Source organism: Phyllostomus hastatus, unplaced genomic scaffold (assembly GCF_019186645.2).
Source record: "Phyllostomus hastatus isolate PE091 unplaced genomic scaffold, TTU_PhHast_1.1 phas_contig_16, whole genome shotgun sequence".
NCBI lineage: Eukaryota > Metazoa > Chordata > Mammalia > Chiroptera > Phyllostomidae > Phyllostomus > Phyllostomus hastatus.
Window position 1 is genome coordinate 27516934 of NW_025333643.1, and position 21681 is coordinate 27538614.

The window sequence follows — 21681 nt, forward strand, 5'->3', positions numbered from 1 at the left end:
ACACCATTGTTGAAGAGGCTATTTTGACTCCGTTTTATGCTACTTCTCCTTTTGTCAAATATTAATTGACCATAAAGACTTGGGTTTATTTCTATTCTATTCTCTATTCTATTCTATTCTATTCCATTGTTCTGTTCTGTTCTTATTCCAGTATCAGGCTGTTTTGATTACAGTGACCTGGTAATACAGTTTGATATCAGGTATTGTGATCCCTCCTACCTTGTTCTTCTTTCTCAAAATTACTGCAGTTATTTGGGGTCATTCATTTTTTCATATAAATTTCTGAAATGTTTGTTCTATATCTGTGAAATATGTCATTGGTACTTTAATAAGTATTGCATTGAATCTGTAAATTGCTTTGGGTAGTATGGACATTTTGATGATGTTAATTCCTCCAATCTATGAACATGGTATATACTTCCATGCATTTGTGTCTTCTTTAATTTCTTTCTTCAGTGTTGTTTAGTTTTCTGAGTACAGGTCTTATACATCCTTGGTTAGGTTTATTCCTAGGTACTTTATTTATCTTGTTACTATATCAAATGGAATTTTCCCCTATTTCTGCTTCTGATATTTCATTGTTGGTGTACAAAAATGCTTTTGATTTCTGAATATTAACTTTGTATCTTGCTGTTTTGGCAAATTCACTTATTAGGTCAAGTAACTTTTTGGTGGAGTCTATAGGATTTTCTATGTATACTATCATGTCATCTGCAAACAATTACAGTTTTACTTCATCCTTTCCAATTTGGATGCCTTTTATTTCTTTTTCTTGTCTGATTGCTGTGGCTAGGACTTCCAATACTATGTTGAATAGAAGCAGTGAAAGCTGACATCCTTGTCTTGTTCCTGATCTTAGTGGGAAAGCTTTAAGGTTTTTCCCATTGAGTATGATGTTGGCTTTAGGTCTCTCATATATGGCCTTTATTATGTTAAGGGAAGCTCCTTCTACTCCCACTTGGCTAAGTGTTTTTATAATAAGTGGGTGCTGTACCTTACCAAGTGCTTTTTCTGTATCTAATGATATGATCATGTGATTTTTGTCTTTTGTTTATGTGATGTATTACATTTATTGATTTGTGAATATTGTTCTATCCTTGCATCCCTGGGATGAATCCCACTTGATCATGGTATATCATCTTTTTAACATATATGCTAAAATGCTCAACAAAATATTGGCAAACTGCATCCAGCAATACGGATGTGGTTTGCCAATATTTTGTTGAGTATTTTAGCATCTAAGTTCTTCAGTGATCCTGGCCTGAAGTTTTCTTTCTTTGTATGTCTGTATTTGGCTTTGGGGTTAGGAATGATGCTGACTTCATAACAAGAGTTTGAGAGTCTTCCATCTTCTTGGGTATTTTGGAATAGTCTCTGAAAGATAGGGATTAGCTCATCCTTAAATATTTTGTAAAATTGTCCTGTGAAACCATCTGGCCCAGGGCTTTTGTGTGTCAGGAGTGTTTTGATTACTGCTTCAATTTCATCAGCTGTTGTTGGTCTGCTCAGGCTTTCTGCTTCTTCATTCAATTTTGGAAGATTACGTTTTTCTAGAAATGTATCTATTTCACCTATATGTCAAATATCTTGACATATAGTGCTTTGTAGTAATTTCTTACAATCCTTTGTATTTTTGTGGTATCAGTTGTAATCTCTCCTCTTTCATTTCTGATTGTGTTTATTTGGGTCCTCTCTCCTTTTTTGTTGTGAGTCTTTTTAAATGTTTGTCAATATTTTATTTATTTTTTCCAAGATCCACTCCTGTATTTATTGATCCTTAGAATTGTGCTTTTAGTCTCTATGTCATTTAATTCTGCTCTGGTCATGGTTATTTCCTTCCTTCTACTTGCTCTGGGCTGTGTTTGTTGTTCCATGAGTTCTTGCAGGTGTCGGGTTAGGTGGTTTATTTGAAATGTTTCTATCTTTTTTAGGTAGGCCTTTATTACCATGAACTTCCCTTTCAGGCCTGCCTTTGCTGTTTCCCATAAGTTTTCGATTGTTGTGAGTTCATTTTCATTTGTTTCCAGAAACTTTTTGATTTCTTCATTGATCTCATTCTTGACCCATTCATTGTTTAATAGAATGCTATTCAATCTCCATGAGTTTTGGTGTTTTTGAGTTTTTTCCTTCAGGTTGGATTCTAGTTTCAGTCCATTGTGGTCAGAGAAAATGCCTGATATGATTCCAATTTTATTGAATTTGTTGATGCTTGTTTTGTGTCCTATCATGTGGTTTCTCTTTGAAAATGTTTCATGTGCATTTGAAAGTATGTGTATTTTGCTTGTTTGGGATAAAAGGCTTTCAATATATCAGTTAAATCCATTTAATCTAGGACATTGTTCAATGTTGCAATGTCTTTGTTGATATTTTGTTTGGAATATCCATTTTTGACAGCAGGGTGTTAAAATCCCCTACTATTATTGTGTTGCTGCCAATGTCTTTCTTGAAGTCCTCCAAGATTTTCCTTATATATTGGTGTGCTCCAATGTTGGTTTCATATATGCATGCAATGTTTATGTCTTCTTGATGAATTCTTACCTTGAATATTATGAAGTGACCTTCTGGGTCTTTTTTTATGACCCTTTTTTGAAGTCTATTTTATCTGATATGAATATTGCTACCCTGGCCTTTTTTTTCCTGTCTGTTTGCTTGGAATATTTATTTCCAATCCTTCACTTACAGCCAGTGTATGTCTTTTATTCTGAGGTGGGTATCTTGTAGGCAGCATATGTGTGGGTCATGTTTTCTTATCCATTCAGCTATTCTATGTCTTTTGATTGGAGCATTTAATCCATTTATGTTTAAAGTTATTATTGACAAGTACTTATTTATTGCCATTTTTTGTACCTGTGTTCTTCTCTCTCTTACCCTTTATTTTTTCCCTTTTCTTTTTTTTAAAGATTTTATTTATTTATTTTTAGAGAGGGGAAGGAGTGAGAAAGAGAGGGAGAGTGAGAAACATCAATGTGTGGTTGCTGGGGGTTATGGCATGCAACCCAGGCATGTACCCTGACTGGGAATCGAACCTGTGACACTTTGGTTCGTAGCCTGTGCTCAATCCACTGAACTACACCAGCCAGGGGCCTATTTTTCCCTTTTCTTAAAGCAGACCCTTTAGCATTTCTTGGTGAGCTCATTTGGAGGACTTGTATTCTTTGAGGCTTCTTTTGTCTGGGAAACTCCTTATTTGGCCTTCTATTTTAATTGTGAGCCTTGCTGGGTAGATTAGTCTTGGTTGCAGTCCTCTGGTTTTCATTATTTGGAATATTCCTTGCCATTCATTTCTGGCTTGGAGCATTTTCACTGACAAGTTAGTTGCTAGTCTTATCCAGGCTCCCTTGTATGTTACTTCCTGTTTCTCCCTTGCTGCCTTTAAGATTCTCTCTTTGTCTTGGAATTTTGCCATTTTAATTATGATGTGTCTTGAAGTGGGTGTCTTTGGGGTCCTCTTCATTGGGAGTCTTTGTGTTTTTTGGATTTGTGTGACTTTTTCTCTCATCAAATTGGGAGTATTTTCCATCATTACTTTTTAAAACAAGTTTTCTATTCCTTGCTCTTCTTCTCCTTCTGGCATACCTATTATAGGGATATTATTATGTGTCTTATGTCCTGCAGTTTCCTTAACACCTCTTCATTCTTTCTGAGCCCCTTTTCTTTTTCTTGCTCTTTCTGGGAATTTTTTTCTACCTTGTCCTCCAGCTTACTGTTTCGATCCTCTGCTTCACCTAGCCTGCTTTTGATTCCTTCTACTGAATTCTTCAGAAATTGTATTCTTCATTTCCTCTTGGCCCTTGTTGATAGTTTCTATTTCTTTTTTCATGTTGATATTGTTTGCAGTGAGTTAATTGTAATTTCCCTGTAGTTTTTGGTAATTCTCTGTGAGCTCATTGAGCTTCCTGATAACCATTGCTTTGAACTCAATATCTGATAGTTGAGTTGCCTCTATTTCATTCAGCATTCTTTCTGAGGCCTCCTACTTTCCTTCCATTTGGGTTTGCTTCTTTGTCTTCCCATTGTTTGTGAGACTCTTCTTGTTAGCTTCTTCTTCTTAAATAGATCTGTTCTGATTCCTTGTGTTTATGCTGTGAACTTATGTTAGGAGACCTATGAGAATCAATGGTGCAGTTTCTGTGATCTCCCGTGCTCACCTGTCTTGGGCTGTCATTTAAGTTGGCTCTGTGTTTGTCTTTTGATTTTGATTGTTGGGTCTTTCTTTGGTGGGTCCTTCCTTCCAGCTGGTTAACTGAGGGTCACTCCACCCACCGTGTCTTCTGTGCTGTTGTGCTTGTGCAAAGCTGGTTCTTCTGTCTCTCTGAGGTTTTGAAGTTTCTGTCTTGCTGTTGTTCAATTGTTTGTTTTGAGTAATTTCTGTACCATTTAGTTGTAACTCCAGGTTGGTCCTGGGTGGAGGTTAGTGTGGCTTCCATGCACACCTTCACCTTCTTCCATTATCTGTTGGTGGTTTCTTTGTTGGTGTGTTCTCGCTTCTAGCAGGTATACTGGTGTTCACAGCTTCTACCTACTCTTTTATGTGATCAATTGGAGGGGGAAGGGAAAATGAATTAAGACAGCAGGAGTGTACTCTGTGGGACTTAAAGTACCAACCCATAGAGAAGAGATGAGAGATCCTTTGGATATGTATAATGTTAACTGTGATATTTCACCCAACTAGGCATTTTTTAGAAGGATGGAAAAAAAGATAAAACTCTTGTAAGATGGAGAAGTATTGTGAATTGGATCCAGAAAACAATGAGTTTGAGGGAGGTCAGATTATGAGATATAGTGCAAGTAAAGGATAGAAAATAGGTGTAGTGTGCAAGAGAATAAAATTGACCACAACAGTAATAAACTTCCAGAAGTCAGTGAAATGGGCTAAGATTCGAATGCTGTGTATTATTTACAATTGTATGGAACAACAATTGTATGGAATAACAATCATATGACAGAATCTATGTGACCTGAATAACAAGAATAGTAAGTACATGATGCAGAGTAGTGTGCTATTGGAACACAAGTGAAGTAAAAGAAGGAAAATTAAAAATACACTATGAAAGAGAGAACAAGGAAAACCAGTCAAACAATGTAATTAAATCAACAAGATGAAGAAAACTAAACAAAAGAAGTAAAAAAAATTAATAAAAGAAAAGAAGAAAATTATGAAAAAATAATAATAGTACAAATAAGCAAAAACATACAAGTTCTCTGGAATAGCAAAGTGAAATTTGTCTCAGCTTCTCAGTTGTTGCGATAATCCCTCTTTGGGTCTGACTCTGGTCCTTTGACAGCTCCAGGTTATTGTCTCACTTGTGGGAAAAAAAGAAGCAACATGAAAGAAAAAAAGAAAGAAAGAAAGAGAGAGGAAAGAAAGAAAGAAAGAAAGAAAGAAAGAAAGAAAGAAAGAAAGAAAGAAAGAGAAAGAAAGAAAAAGAGGGAAAAAGAGAGAGAGAGGGAGGGAGGGAGGGGAAAGAAGAAAGAAAGGAAGGAAGGAGGGAAGGAAGGGAGAGAGAGAGATAAAGAGAGGAAAGAAAGAAAGAAAGAAAGAAAGAAAGAGAGAGAGAGAAAGAAAGAAAGAAAGAAAGAAAGAAAGAGAAAGAAAGAAAGAAAGAAAGAAAGAAAGAAAGAAAGAAAGAAAGAAAGAAAGAAAGAAAGAAAGAAAGAAAGAAAGAAAGAAAAGAGAGAGAAGGAGGGAGGGAAGGAGGGAGGGAAAGAGGGAGGGAGGGGAAGGAAGGAAGGAAGGAAGGAAAGAAAGAAGGAAGGAAGGAAGGAAGGAAGGAAGGAAGGGCCTCCTGCTGGTTTTAAACAGGCCAAGTGTGTTCTGCTGGTCTTCCTGGCTCCAGCAGGCTGAGGGAGTTGGGTTTTCCTTTTCTCCCTTCCAGTGGTTTTGTGGATGGGGGCCAGGTCTGGGCCAGACACTCCACTGTTGCCCAGCCTCCAGCCCAGTTACTCAGTTCTCTGTCCAGGCCCCACTAGCCCCCTGTGACAGGCTTACGCCTTCAGCCAACCAGTTGTGCTATCATTGAGGTGCACCAATTAGGGGCAACTCACACATGACCTTCTCACTCTTTGCTGTCCTAGATGCTAGGCACTCTCAAAGTCTCTTCAGGGTAGTTCCGCTCCCCTACTGAGTTAAGTCTTCCTGGAGACTGCTAACTCCCTGACCCCTGCTGTTCTCCTCTACAGGGGTTGCCATGCCTCTCCCTTCCTCTTAGCTAGCCAGTCTGGCCCTGAAGGGTGGGAGAGCTGCAGTGGTTGCTGAGCCTGGTGCAGGTGTGCCTCTGATGTGGCCGTGGGCAGGCACAGCTGGGGCAGTTTTTGAGGGCATGCAGCCTCCGCTGCTGTGGTGTTGGGGGCAGGGGTGCATGGGTCAGTTGTGTGCCTCTGGGAAGGTGGTTGTGGGCATGCAGCCTCTGCTCCTAGCTGGCACAGCCATGGGAGTGGGACAACAGGGTTAGGCACACACTGCTGGGGCCTCAGACATGGGCAGGTGGCCTTCCACCACTGCCACCAGTGGGAAGGGTCGGGGAGGGAGGGCAAGGACATGGCTCCAGCTGTGGCATCAGGGGCAGGTCCATGGCTGTGGCTGTGATGGCTGCCGGGGCACAGCTGGTGAGGTGGGGGCAGCTGCCAAACAGGCAGGGAGAGCCCCCCCTTTTTTCTCCAAACAAATTCCTCCTGTTTAAGTTGCTGCTCCAACAAGCACCCGGCCCCTCTCACAGCCCAGCTTTCCAACCAGACTAGAGACTATCTGGGTCAGGGTCTATCATGACCAATGCCCCTCCTTTCTCCAGGTGTCACCCAGCTCCCCAGTTTCTCTGGTAATGGCCCAGCTGCCATACATAGTCTCAGCGAGGTGCCACCCCTATGTGTTTGCCACTTCACCTTTATTCCCCATAGCAACTTCAAGCACCCAGGTCCATCCTGGTGCTGCTCTATCCTCCCTGTTTGTCAGGGGAGGGAGCTGTTGACCTGACTCTCTTCCAAGAATCCAGTGGCAGGCCTGGCAGACACCCAGCCAGGGGCTGCAGCCGCCCTTGTCCCTGCGCTGGTCCCAGGGAACTTATTGTCCCAAAACAATCTCCTCACGGTCTGATTTTTCAGTGCCTCTACAATTTTTGGCCTCCATCCTTCATATATGCTGGGATATAGCTGGCTGTTCAGTCTGTCCCTCAGAAGACTGGCCAGGAGTTCCACTTGTGTGCAAAGGGTAGTGGACTTCGCTCCCACCTATCTCACTGCCACCTTCTTGTAAATCCCAAATCTAGTAATAATTTTGACTTAGATTTGTTTTCTGTTTTTTCACAGCTTCCTTTTGTTAGTTTGTATGACATAAAAATTTTTTTAAAAATCTTTTGCTTATCCTTGGTAAACAGCTTGTCCCGAATTTTGTTTTGTTTCATGTTTTTAAATCCACTTGAATAGTCTTTATTATTTCAATGGAGCACTTAGTACATTTATATTTAATGTAACTGTAAATATATTACAGAATGTCTTCTGTCAGCCTCTTCTTTATTCCTTTTCTTTTCTTTTTTTTGGTATTATTTTCAATGAATTAAATTAAAGACTTCTTAATTGTCTTATACTTTTCTCTGGGAGTTTGAAAATTTTATTTGTCATATTCTTTTGTTGTTTATGTGGTTATTACATCTATCTTTAAGTTATGGAAGTCAAATGTCAGTATTTTTAATCTCTTCATAGGTAATCTTCATAGGACTTTAGTGGTAGCCATTTTATGCAATTTATCCCCTACTAATCAATATGATTTTGTACACTTTACTTTTTAAAAAAAGATTTTATTTGTATTTATTTTAAGAGAATGGGAAAGAAAGGGACAGAAGTATCGATGTGTGAGAGTAACATCTATTAGTTGCTTCTTGCATGAACCCCAATGTGGACCTGGCCAGCATGTGCCCTAAGGAGAATCTGAACCAGTGACCTTTGGCTTTGCAGGATGATGCCCAACCAAATGAGCCACACTGGTCTGGGCCACTTTACTTTTATATACAGCAAAAAGCAAATAAAATATTAATGTTATTTTTTGTACATTTAATATCCATTTTGACATATCCACATATTTCCCATTTTTGTTACTTTTTATGTTTCCTGCATCTCTGTTTTTTCATGTGGTATAATCTTTGCTCTGCTTAAAGCATTCTCTTTAATATATTCTTTAGTGAGTGAACATGTACTGGTGACAATTTCATTTATTTACTTATTTATTGAATTTATTGGGGTGACACTGGTTAGTAAAATTATGTAGGTTTCAGGTGTATAATTCTACAATACAACACCTGTATATTGCATTATGTAACAATTGCTTTTAGCCTTTTTGAATGAAAATACCTGTATTTTGCTTTCATTGGGAATTATTTTCTTAATTTTCTTATTTGACAGGTGTTAATAACATTATACTATTTAATCTGCATATAGTTTATATATTTACTACTTATTTCTTCTCCTAGGTACTTAATCTTATAAAACTAAGAGCATCTTTTTTCCCTTAGGAGATGAAGAGAGACTAAATTATTCCTGTAACTGAGGTTGAAGTGTGATATGTTTTGGTAACTCATCTACTTATTGTGCAGCCTACTATACACACAAAGGCATGAACCTAAGAGCTGTTTCTGGCTAATAAATTAGCTCTTTATATGGACAAGCACATTATTAATACACAAAGACTCCTACACCATTCTTCACAGTCACTCTGATTTCACATGACAAACTCCTAGACCGCCATCTTTTCCTCAGCTCTGTGACAATGGGCATTTCTCTCTTTTCATTGCAATGTTTCAGAAGCGGAGCTCTTTCTTTTGAAATTGCTTTGAAGAAAAAAGATAATCCTAGGTCAACAGAAGCTCACTCATTCAACCAGATATTTTATTTTGAACACTTACATAAAAAGTTGTATTCATTCCCTTACCCCTCCTGCCTCCATTTAGTTGTCTATTTTGGGAATACAAAGCACCCTAAAACTTAGTATGCTTAAAACAATGATGATTTATTATCTTTCATAATATTTGCATCAGAAACCTAGCCCATGTCTTTGGGGGCAGTTCTTTTATTACATATGGGGTGGCCCAGGCTAGAAGGTCCAAGAAGATGATGCTTACTTATCTGGCATGGCATCTCTGTGCTTCCCCATGTGTCCTCTCTCTCTCACCAGGTGCTATTTTACCATTTAATATTCTGGACTTAGTTTCCTCTGGAATTGGCATCTGGCTTCCTGTATTGAAAGTAGAGACTCTTAAAGGATTCTTGAAAACCATGAACAGAGTAGGCAAACTATCACTTCCACCATATTCCACTGGTCAAAGCAGGCCACATGGCAGGTCCAGTTTCAATGGAGAGGAAATAAAATCTACTTCCCAATGGCTGGAGTGACATGCAAGTCTGGATGGAAGGAATTGATGAAAACTATCTTTGGACACTATTCATCACTCTTTTTTTACATGTGTTTCATTTTTCTTTTCTGAAGACCAGAACACATTGCTTCTTTCAAACTCATATTTATTTTAAAACATAAATTAGAACATGAGTTACACATATGCTTGTCCACTTGGGCCTTTCCTTATTGACTAAAGATAGAACAGATTTGTTCTAAACAGGCTGCAGTTAATGCAAAGTATATAGGCCACTCTTATAGAAACTTGCTTTATAATCAATAATTTTCATGTAATGTTTTAGTTTTTCATTTGTTTCACCCCTCTTGGTAATAACCAATAAAAGAATTATAGTTTTAATAACTAGTTGACACAGTGGATTTTATTGATTTTAATAAATAATTAAGCATTCCTAAAACCACACATCAAACACATGATTTAAATCCTTAAAACCTTATAGGTACTAATCATGAAACTCAGTTAAATGACTAAGATAGAGACAGATTAGTGTCACTAGGCAAAAAAACACAAAACCAAACTCCAATTACAGAATATAAGACTGACCAGTTTGCTTAATAAAAAATCTGAAATGCTTAATGACCAGATATGCTCTTTAATGTTTGTAGACTGCATCAGCTTCTTGTTTTAAAACAATTCAAAGGAAATCAATCACCACAGCAAACCATCCTTCATTGAGCCTGCCCTTACTTAATGGGCTTTCTCTTTTGCTATTTTGACAAAGATGGAAAGTGACACTTACAGAGATTAAGTAAGTGGTCCAAGGGTTACCAGCTACTAGAGATAGAAATGGGATTCAAAACCAGAACTCAGTGTTTAGTGAAGTCCATAATTTCCTGCTTCCATGTGGTATTGTAAGGGAATAAAATTATAACAACCTAAAAAATACCACCAGGGGTCATCTTGCAGCATCCTGTTGTCTACTGGTGTTCTCATGATAACACTAGGGAGGGGATGGATGTTACTTTCATTGATGTCATTCTCATGTCATATGGTTTCTGTTAAACATCCTCAACTTTCTTTTAAATGTCTACTCACAATTTCATCATGTACAATCTCTCAGAAATAAGTGATTCATTAGAAGTGAGTATCATATAGGCACTGTGTTTTACACTTTGGGGTGTTACTCAAGGGTTCTTAACCTGTTTTGTATTTCAGATCCTTTGGCAATATGGTGAAGACTTCTCACATTAGTGTTTCTGAATGCATAAAATAAAATACAAAGGAAACTGGTTTTACTAAAACACAGTTCAACTTAGCAACCCAACTTAATTTAGCTCAAGCGAAAAGAGAAAAACATGTCAAAAGTAAGGGTGAACTTATTGACTTAAAGAACTAAACCAAAGCTTAACAAAATATGACCCATAAGCTAAATTTCACCCTTGCTCATTGGAACACCATTACTTTTATTGGTTTATGTATTATCTATGACTGCTTTGTAAGGAGATAAAAAAGACAAAGTCTCCCATTTCCTCATACAGAACAATGACTTCTCCCTGCTCTACCTCTAAATTCCATTTCAGGTTCCCTTTGAATACATAAATATTGGGCCAAAGCTATGAGAGTACCTATGTTTAGGGTCTTACCAATGGCACTCTTTAATTTAGGGTCCTTTTTATCCCCAGCCCCAATATGTAGGTAGAGAGACTTTTTTTTTCCTATTAGTCATTCAGAATGTGTATAATTTGTCCAATATCTTAACAAAGGCTATTTTGGCTCATGACTGCTTTGATTTAATCCAAAATTCAACGGAGAGAGAGATCTCAGAATTGCATGCAAGACTGAGATGAACAAAGATTTCCCCTTTATTTTTTAAATAAAAATGAGCTCAACTGGCTAAGAATTGTCTGAAAATAAAACTGTGGGTACTTCAGTGCCTATTCTAATAGCAAAGAAAACAAGGGTTGAGAAAATTCAATAATGCCCATTCCAAAATTATCTGGGAGGAAGTCCAAGAAACTAGCTGTAAAACAAATCCTCATGATTATGAAGCATGGAAATCACAGTGATCTCAGAACTAAACAAAGAAATAGTCATTATGCATATTATGTCATAGAACACAATTATTAAAGAGAGACCTCTGGAAACTTATTCTGGAAGTAGAAGTTGAAAATTAATTCCCACAGGTGACTGCATCTTTGCAAGACGAAGGACATGCTCTGCATTAAAAAGCAATATTAATTACTTTTGGCCCAGAAGAGAAAGAGATAATTGTGTGAATTGTCTTTACCACTTTGAGATTCTTTTCACACAGAGCATCTGCTGGTTCCTCCCCAAGATCCTGAGCTGGAGTGGAGAGATGCTACTCAATGTTTCAATCATGAAGCTTGAAATTATTTTCTCGAAGCAGTATCTGTTGTCCCCTCAGGAAGCTAAACCCTCCTGTGTGTAAAATAATGGCTTCTCAAAAATGTCCATGTCCTAATCTCTGGAACCTGTGCATATTTTAGCTTACATGCAAAAGGGACTTTGCAAATGTAATTAAAGTAACTATCTTGAAATGATACCCTGGATTCTCCAGGTGGGCCCAATCTAATCATAAGTGTCTTTGGTATAAGTGAAAGAGAAAAGCAAGAAAAAGTGTCAGAGTCCAAGAGAGATTAGAAGATACTATGGCAATCCTGGCTTTGAAGATGAAGGAAGAGGCCAAAAGCCAAGGAATACAACAAGCCTCTAGAAGGTGGGAGGGAAACAGATTCCCTCCTGGAGCCTCCAGAAGGAATACAGCCCTATTGATCCATTTTAGGTGACTGGACTCCAGACTACAAGATAATAAGGTGTATTGTTTTAAGCCACCAAGTTTGTGGTAATTTGTTACAACAGAAACAGGAAATGAATATGCTTACTTGTCCCTTTCCACTCTACCCTCAAGAAAGATTTGGTGTGCCTCAGTCAAAACAGACCACAGTGTAGAAGGTGCAACTTGTAATGCAGAGAAACATGGGGTTTTGTGTAGCATCTTTTCTGTTTCTTAGCTTAATTTTCAATGGGAAGTTATGATTTTTTTGGTTTCTTATAAATTTTGTTTTTTTATGTGGGTGGGATGGCATACAGATCCTGGGACTTATTCTACCTTGGAAGAAAGGATTTTTGTTCCTTTTCATCTACTTTATAAGGCCAAGTAAAGAAGATAGTGCATTGAACAAGCTTGCAAACTGTGGACAAGAGCATCTGGTTTTGACATGTAGTAACTAAGATTTTAGGGAAATCAGTTAACCTTGGACTGATTATTTCTGAGTAAAGAATAATAGTATCTATCTGATGAATTATTTATGTAAAGCACTTGAAGAGTGCCTGAGGCATAGTGAATGTGATTATAATAATGATTTGTTGTCTAGGTTTGGATTCTGGCTCTCCTATTAGTGTATAATCATGCACTACATTTTAAAACCTGAGTGGATCTCATTTTTTTTTAAATTTATAAACTAGAGATAACAGTAGTATCCACCTCAGGTGCTTTTGTGAGAACTAAAACCACACATATAAAGCATGTGATATGGTATATAGTAAGAGGTCAATAAACTTCAACGAGGTTGCATTCAGTGGGGCTCTAGGCAAAGGGATAGAGTCAATGCTTAAGCCTCTTTAGGATGTAATTCTTCTTCATCTTCTTATATTTAGCCTTTTCTTTCCTTGTCTTCAGAATAATAAGATTGGAAGGACTAAGAAAGGCACTATTACATTTTCATTCCACAATTATGTAAATCAAAGCTGGGATCCTCAGCCATGAGCCAGGGGGGTGAGAAGACACTAATAAAATATGGTATATCCACTTGGGAAAGTCAATTTTACTCAAAGGTAAATAATTTAACATTTTTCTCTTAAAGATGTATTATGAAGGAGAATGCAAATCTTACATAAATTTTTAAGAATAGGAGTGGATTACTTAGACACTTTCTTATTGTTCCTTTAGAAATCCAATTTAAGTTCAGCTAAGCAGAAAAGACATTCCTGCTCCTATAATTTGCAACTTTGGAGGGATGGATTTCAGAGTCAGGACTGGATCTGAGGGGCCTAGCCTTCTCATCAGGAACCTTTACTTTTTCATCTTCCAAATCTATTTTCCTCTGTGTTGTCTTTGTTTGCAGGAAAGGCTGCCTCTTCCCTATGGCAATGATGGTCTCTGCCCCACACTTATGACACTGGCATCTCCTATTTCTGAAGGGGACTGAGAACTTCCCACTTCTAGTGTCCCATGTTGCCCTGCAGCAACACTGGATTTTATTCATGAGAAAGAGGAAATCTAATTGGCTACAGTAACTAGCTTTCCAATGGGGTTCCGACATCTGGGTCCTTACTTTGACATACCCCCAAGATGTAGAAGTCTCCAAAAAGAAAATGTAACACACTCTGATAACTGAAGAAGGATGAGGGGATTGCAGGCAAAATCAACCCTTGTCCACCATGAGGAGATAATAGGGAAATTGCTTGCTGCTGGGGACCGTGCTCCCTGATTCCTCAGGACATAAATTTATGATTCTTTGACATATATGCCTACAATCTAGGCACAGCCATTACCTTCCTCTAGGCAAAATCCAGATGCATTGGTTCATCTCTGTGGGGGAAGGGTGGGAATGAACATACGAAAGAGACACCCATATGTGATGACCTTCTCCAGAGTCTGAAAATGTGCCACTTATGGAGAATATGTTTAAGGACAGAACCAATCATCTTGGCTTTCTTCCAACCCTTTATGTAACTTCTGGCCTTTATCCTCAAGGGGTCTACACTGGAGTTTGAGGAAAAGGCTTTTCATAAAAATCAATTTTGTTACTTTGTATGAGTAGTTCATCAGTCTATGTCTTAAGGACTTGTGGCCTCAGTTAAATATCCAGAATTCTGTGTCCTAGACACTTTGCCAGCATTAGTAAGAATGATTACATGGTTTCTAAATTCCTTTCTTAAGCAGACAATATGGACTTGGGTTATCAAATCTAAGTAACTTAAGACAAAAAGAGCAAATCAAGATATAAAACCACCTTGATTAGACTTCCCCAAGCATTTTCTCAACTGTTCAGGAGACCACTAATCCCATGAAATGCTCTGTGAAAACAGTGTTAAATGATCAAGGAAGTTAGCAAATGAAAGGCTCTGAGAAGACTTGCAGTCAGAGACTCTGCTTGATTTTGTTTGGCGTAGCTTTTTACATGCTGATTGACATCTTTCATAACAATTATTAAAAGTTGGAACACTCCATGTGAAGAGATGTTGCCTCAAGTCCAGGCACTGGAGGCTCAGGAAATTGCTGCTTGGCTCCTCAATTATAGGCAGAGAGTACCCAAAGACTTTAAAGGCAGAATTCAAAACTGTACCATGCACATCACAGCCAGACATCCTGCATTTCTGCAGCTACAAGCCCTGGGCTGACACCACTCATGGGTATGTGATTAAGCAAATCACTGGGAAAATCTGGGAGAAAGAAACCCTAAACATAATAAATTGGGGTATAAATGTTATCTTTATTTCTTTTTATCTTTTCCTTTTCTATCTGTCCCCTCAACTCTTTTTCCCAATCAAGAGCTAAAAGATTAAAAAGGCCAGCGAAAATTTGGCAGGAGTAGTATGTTTCAATGGCACCTAGGTGAAAGAATATAACTTTAATATCTCATGGGTCTTGGCCAAAGGAGTTAAAATTATTCAGATGTCCTGTATTTATTTTCACAGGTCTCCTTGAACTAACATCACTGCTATAGAGCAAGGTTTATGTCCCCCTGCCCTCCCCAAATTCATATGTTTAAACCTAACTCTCAAGGTGATAGTGTTAGGAGCTGGGACTGTCGGGAGATACTTAGCTCATGAGGGTGGGACTGCCATGATTGAAATTAGTGACATTATGAAAAATATTTCAGAGAGCTCCCTTGCACCTTCTACCATTTGAAGACAGAGATGGAAGAAGACTGTCTATGAATTGGAAAGTGTGGGATCTCACCAGACATTGAATCTTTCAGCACTTTGATCGCAGACTTTCCAGCCTCTAGGATCATGAGAAATAAATTTCTATTGCTTATAAGCCTTACAGGCTATGGTATTTTTGTTATAATAGCCCAAATGGACTAACACAACTACTCATCAGTCTGGAAACTGAAATCTGTGGCAGTGGCAAATGAGTCAACAGTTGGAATTGGTCTAGGAAAACTTGCCCAGGAGGTGGTGAATTTCCCCTCCCTATTGCTGTGGAACTCAGAACCTTCAAACTGCTGCTTCCATTCATGCATTGCTCTCTACTTTCTGACCATCTAATTGAGCCATCTTGGGTCACACTCTCTTCCCATTTGCTAGTAGGGATAGAATAATAATAAGTAACAATCATAGCAGTAGCAGCTACTGTTGATTGAGTACCTTCCACAATTTGTGGGGCATGATGCAAGTGAGCCCTTGGCAGACATTACTTCTTATCACTTCCCAGCAACTATGTGAAAGTGGTATTGCTACATAAACATACATTTTTATTCAGTAATGAAGGGATTGATATTGAGAACATTTAAATAAATTTCTTAATTCCAGAGTGAGATAATGGCAGGACTAAGTTTTGAAAGAGTTGGTAATGGTGAGTGAAATGTTTTACCTTCCTAGCTGTTACATTTGTCTTTTAGCAGGCATGTTCTCAAGTTTCTGATGGCTTAGATTCAGGGAGGAAGCTAAAAGTAGGAGTTTTATTTTTCATGGAAATGGTTCTGGAGTTCTTTCTCTTTTCACCACATCATCTGTTCATGGAAAGAAACCTCTGTTTATGAGTGTGTGTGTACGTGTGCGTGTGTGTGGAGTGGGAGGGACATGAGTTGTTACTCAGTAAGAGGCAAACAAAACACATTTCTTGCTATAAGTATCTTGAGTTTTTGTTTTCTGTTAAAAACATACATATTAGATTTTCTTTTACTTCTGTTTGATATATTTACTTTACAAGAAGGAAGCATAGGGCCTTTCAGCCTTATTACTCTTTTGCTGTTTTTATAGTTGTTTATCATGTTTTAAAAGATGAGGTTATGGAAATGATCATCTACTTATAAAATAAAACATCTGTGGCAAAATAAAGAAGTGGTTAAATGTTAAAAGATCAGTCAAGAAAAACCTAGCTTATCTAAATAATTCTAAATGTATGTCTACTATACCTCATTATATTGGTTAATCCTCAAAACTTCCCTTTGAGTTTTCAGTAATTAATTGCCATTAAAGATCAGATATCTCAGATTTTGGTTTTATCAACAGGGAAAAATTAGCATATTATATATTTTATTATTTTGGGATTGTTTTCAAGCCACTTTAGTAATTGGCCTGTAGCCTGTTCTTATTAATAAAGTTCTTAAATGCATTTCTGCAAATCTGTTTTTCAGGAGCAAAAATCTTGACTTAAAAACCTTGGTTGCAGTTGAAGATTATTGCTATGCATGGATAAAGCCTAACAGCCATTTCTTCTTTAATAATTATTTCAAAGAAACCTCTGAAATCCTTATCAACATTTTTAAAGAAGTAGTCCTTATGATGGAGAAAATGAATGAACAAAAGTAATGTATGAAACAAAAAAAATAATTTGAGATCTAAACCTGTTTAGTCACCACAGTAACTAAACTCTGATGACAGAGTCTTGTGTCACCTGCTGTGTGGCAGGGCTGGTTGGAAGGCACTATATTAACAAGGAGGCCCTCTGTCACCCTGAAACTTGTGTTCCTCCCATAAGATGCTGCCCTTGAGTTGGGGCTAGAACATCCTGAGATTTCTATGGAATCTCTATGGAAATTCAGAGTATTCAAATGACAACATGTTCTCTACTGGCCCCCAAATGTACATAATTTGATTTCATTAAGGAATTGGGTTGTGAGACAGGCAGTATAGAAGAGAAACAACTGTTTATTTCTAATAGTCATAGTGGGGTGTTCTTTGTTGGTGTTCTTTTAGTCTTTCAGTTGGAAACATTTATGGGACTAATTTTATTTCTTATTGCAAAATCTATGTACTACTCTGACTTACACTGCAAATTTCAAAGGCAATTGTACTTTGAACCAGATACAGTAAGGTCCCTTTGGACTTAAGTATTTCACAATTTCACTCCATCTTCCCAGGTTTTTCAAGAATATCATTAAAGAATTCACTGATTTGGACTAAATTTGGTGCACAACTAAAGGGCTTATAAAGACTTCTTGTGTTCAATTTGATTAAACTTTCTCATCTTTCTTTATTTGTTTTGTTCTGTGTATGCTCTTACAGTTGTCCCTATTTTTCCCACTACACACCACTCCACCTACCCCCCAAAGACTTCTGTAGTCGATCCCCACACCATTGTTTATGTCTTTGGGTCTTTATATATGTTCTTTGACTAATCCTTTCACTATCTTTCAGTCAGTCCCCACTGCCTTCCTCCCCTTACCACTATCAGTTTATTCCATAATCCCATGCCTCTGACTGTATTTTGCTCCTTAATTTATTTTGTTTATTAGATTCCTCTTCTAAGTGAGATCATGTGGTATTTGACTTTCATCAACTGGCTTATTTCATTTATCATAATATTCTCCAGTTCCATCCAAGCTATTGTAAAAGGTAGGCATTTTTTTCTTTCTTTCTGCTGCATAATATTCCATTGTGTAAGTGAAACACAGTTTTTTAATTCATTTATCTACTGGTAGGCACTTAGGCTTTTTCCAAATCTTGGCTATTGTAAATAGCACTGCTGTAAACATTGGGGTGCATAAATATTTTTGAATTGGTGTTTCAGGATCCTTGGGGTACATTCTAAGTAGTGAAATTGCTGGGGTAAAAAGCAGTTCTATTTTTAATTTTTTGAGGAAACTCCATATTATTTCCCATAGTGGTTGCATCAGTCTGCATTCCCACCAAGAGTGCTCTAAGGGATCCCTTTTCCCCACGTCCTCACAAGCACTTGTTTGTTGATTTATTAATGATAGCCAGTATGGCAGTTGTGAGATGATATCTCATTGTGGTTTTAATTTGCATCTCTCTGATGACTAGTGATGTTGAGTATTTTCTCCTATGTCTTTGGGCAATCTGTAAGTCCTCTTTGGAGAATTGTCTATATAGGTCCTTTGACCATTTTTTAATTGGATTGTTTGTCTTCCTGGTGTGGAGTTGTATGAGTTCTTTATATATTTTGGAGATAAATCCTTTGCCCAATGTATCATTGGCCAAAAATGTTCTCCCACATAGCGGGTTATCTTTCCATTTTGATGATGGATTCTTTAGCCACACGGAAGTTTTAAAATTTGATGTAGTCCTGTTTGTTTATTTTTTCCATTATTTTCTTTGCCCTATGATATTTATCACCAAAAATATTGCTATATGAGGTATCTGAAATTTTACTGCTTATGTTTTCCATTAGGATTTTTATGGTATCACATCTTATATTTAAGTCTTTTATATATTTTAAGTTTATTCTGGTATATGGTGTTGTTGATCTAGTTTCTTTCTTTTTTCTTTTTTTTTTTTTTGCATGTACCAGTCCAATTCTTCCAACACCATTTATTGAAGAGGCTATGTTTACCCCAATGTATCCTCATGCCTGCTTTGTCAAATATTAATTGACCATAATGTCATGGGTTTATTTCTGGGCTCTCTATTCTGTTCCATTGATCTATGTGTCTATTCTTGTGCCAGTACCAGACTGTTTTGATTACAGTATCTTGTAGTATAGATTGATATAAGGTATTGTGATCCCTCCAGCTCTTCTTTCCCAGGATGGCTGAGGCTGTTTCCACTTTACTGAGTGTTTTTATCATAAATAAGTTCTGGATATTATCAAATGTTTTTTCTGTATCTATTGATATGATCATGTGATTTTTGTCTTTCATTTTGTTTATGTGCAGTGTCATATTTATCAATTTGTGAATATTGTACCATCTTTGCATCACTAGAATATGATCTAGTTTGTGTTGCGCGTGGGTCACCGGCCAGCAGTGACCACGGAACGCTGTGGATGGCTCGACGATAAACACGCGAGAAAAAACGACACATGCACAGAGACAGACTAGTTTCTGTGGGGAAGTAGGGACGAAATGGCCACCCCCCCTAGTGGGGAGCGCGCTGATTTACCGTCCATACCTGCTTTTATTAGGCTCATTTTGCATAATAATTCAGGTAAAGTACAGTACTCATTAGGGGGAAGTAAGGAACTATAGAAAACAAAGAACTCTGCTGGTCTATTGAGTTGGGGGGTCAAAGAGCTGTAAGACTGAGGAACAAACTAACTTCCTCCTAAGACCCTTCTCATTCAACTGAGAGCATTCTAAACAAAGAAGGTTTCACAGTAATTTACATGTTCTTTCTTAGGCCTGATCACCCTGGGAAATCCGCACTTCTCAGTACCGAGCTGTACCACCCTGTCATTGTTTCAGGCTTAGGTGGAGCAAGGGAACTAAGGCAACCAAGAGATAAGGAGATTTTCTCCCAGACGCTGAGAACTCAGGCTATGTCAAAGCCGAGGAGCGAGGGTCCATCACCCCCTTTTGCTGCAGCTCCCCAAGTCCTTCTTTTGGGGGGCCTCCCAAAGTGATCGTGCCTGGCTTAGGTCGTTCCCCCTGTGGGGAATCTTACCCTGTCTTTGGCTAACCGACCAAGCTTTTTGGGGGTTCAGTTATGAATAAAGCAGCAGAAGCAGCATTCCTGCCAGGAAGATAAGCTTTTGTCTCCTTGCTGGCTTACATTTCCAAGGGCGTTCCCTTAGCCTTAGCTAGGCGGGGGTTTCAGCTTCTGATACCAGTCAGGGCAGTTCCCAACAAGTTTGCTAATATTTTGTTGAGGATTTTAACATCTATGTTCATCTGAGACATTGGCCTGTAATCTTCTTTCTTATTGTGTCTTTACATGGTTTTGGAATTAGGATAATTCTGGCCTAATACAAAGTTTGGGAGTCTTCCTTCTTTTTGAATTTTTTTTTGGAATGTTTTAAGAAGAATGGGCATTAGTTCTTTGAATGTTTGGTAGAATTCACCAGTGAAGCTATCTGGTCCAGGGCTTTTGTGTGCCAGCAGTTTTTGATTACTATTTCCATTTCACTAATTATTGGGCTATTCAGATTTTCTGCTGCTTCCTGATTCAGTGTTGGTAGATTGTATGTTTCTCAAAATTTATCCATTTTGTTCAGGTTCTCCAATTTCTTGGCATGTAGTTTTTCATAGTAATTTTTTACACTCCTTTGTATTTCTGTGGTATCAGTTGTTACTTCTCTTTCATTTCTGATTTTATTTGGGTCCTCTCTCTTTTTTTCTTGATGAGTCTGGTTAAAGATTTCTAAATGTTGTTTATCTTTCCAAAGAACCAGATCCTGGATCATTGATTCTTTGGATTTTTTTTTTTGTATCTATGTCATTTAATTCTGCTCTGATCTTGATTATTTCCTTCCTTCTACTCACTGTGAGCTTTGTTTGGTGTTGTCCTTCTAGTTCTTTTAAATATAGGTTAAGGTTGTTTATTTAAGATTTTTCCATTTTCTTTAGGTAGGCCTGTATTATTATGAACTTCCTTCTCAGGATTGCCTTCACTGAATCCATAGATTTTGGATTGTTGTGTGTTCATTTTCATTTGTTTGTAGGTATTTTTTAATTTCTTCCTTGATCTCATTGTTAACCCATTCATTATTAATTACATGTTATTCAGTGTCAATGCATTTGAATGCTTTTGAGTTTTTTCGTTGAGGTTGGTCTGCAGTTTCAAGCAATTGTGATCTGATATGCTGTGCTTGATATGATTTCAATTTTCTTGAATTTGTTGAGGCTTGTTTTGTGTCCTACCATGTGGTCTTCCTTTGAGAATGACCCATGTGCATTTAAGAAGAATGCATATTTTACTTCTTTGGGGTGAAATGTTCTATAAATATCATTTAAGTCCATTTGATATAGAGTGTCATTCAATTGATGTTTTGCTTGGAAGATCTACCCATTGTTGACAGTGTGGTGTTAAAATCCCCTACAATGACTGTATTGCTGTCAACTCTTTTCTTAATGTCCTCCAACATTTTCTTTATATATTTAGGTGCACCTATATTGGGTACATATATGTTTAAAAGGGTTATATGCTCTTCTTGGACAACTCCATTAAGTATTATGTAGTGACCTTCTTTGTCTCTTGTTATGGTCTTTGTTTTGAAGTCTACTTTGTCTGCTATAAGTATTGCAACTCCAGCTATTTTTTATCATGTCCATTTCATGGATTATTTTTTTCCAACTTTTTACTCTCAGCCCATGTAATTTTTTGTTCTGAGGTTGGTCTCTTGTAGACAGTATATATGCAGGTAATGTTTGCTTATCTATTCAGCTACCCTATGTCTTTTGATTGGAGCATT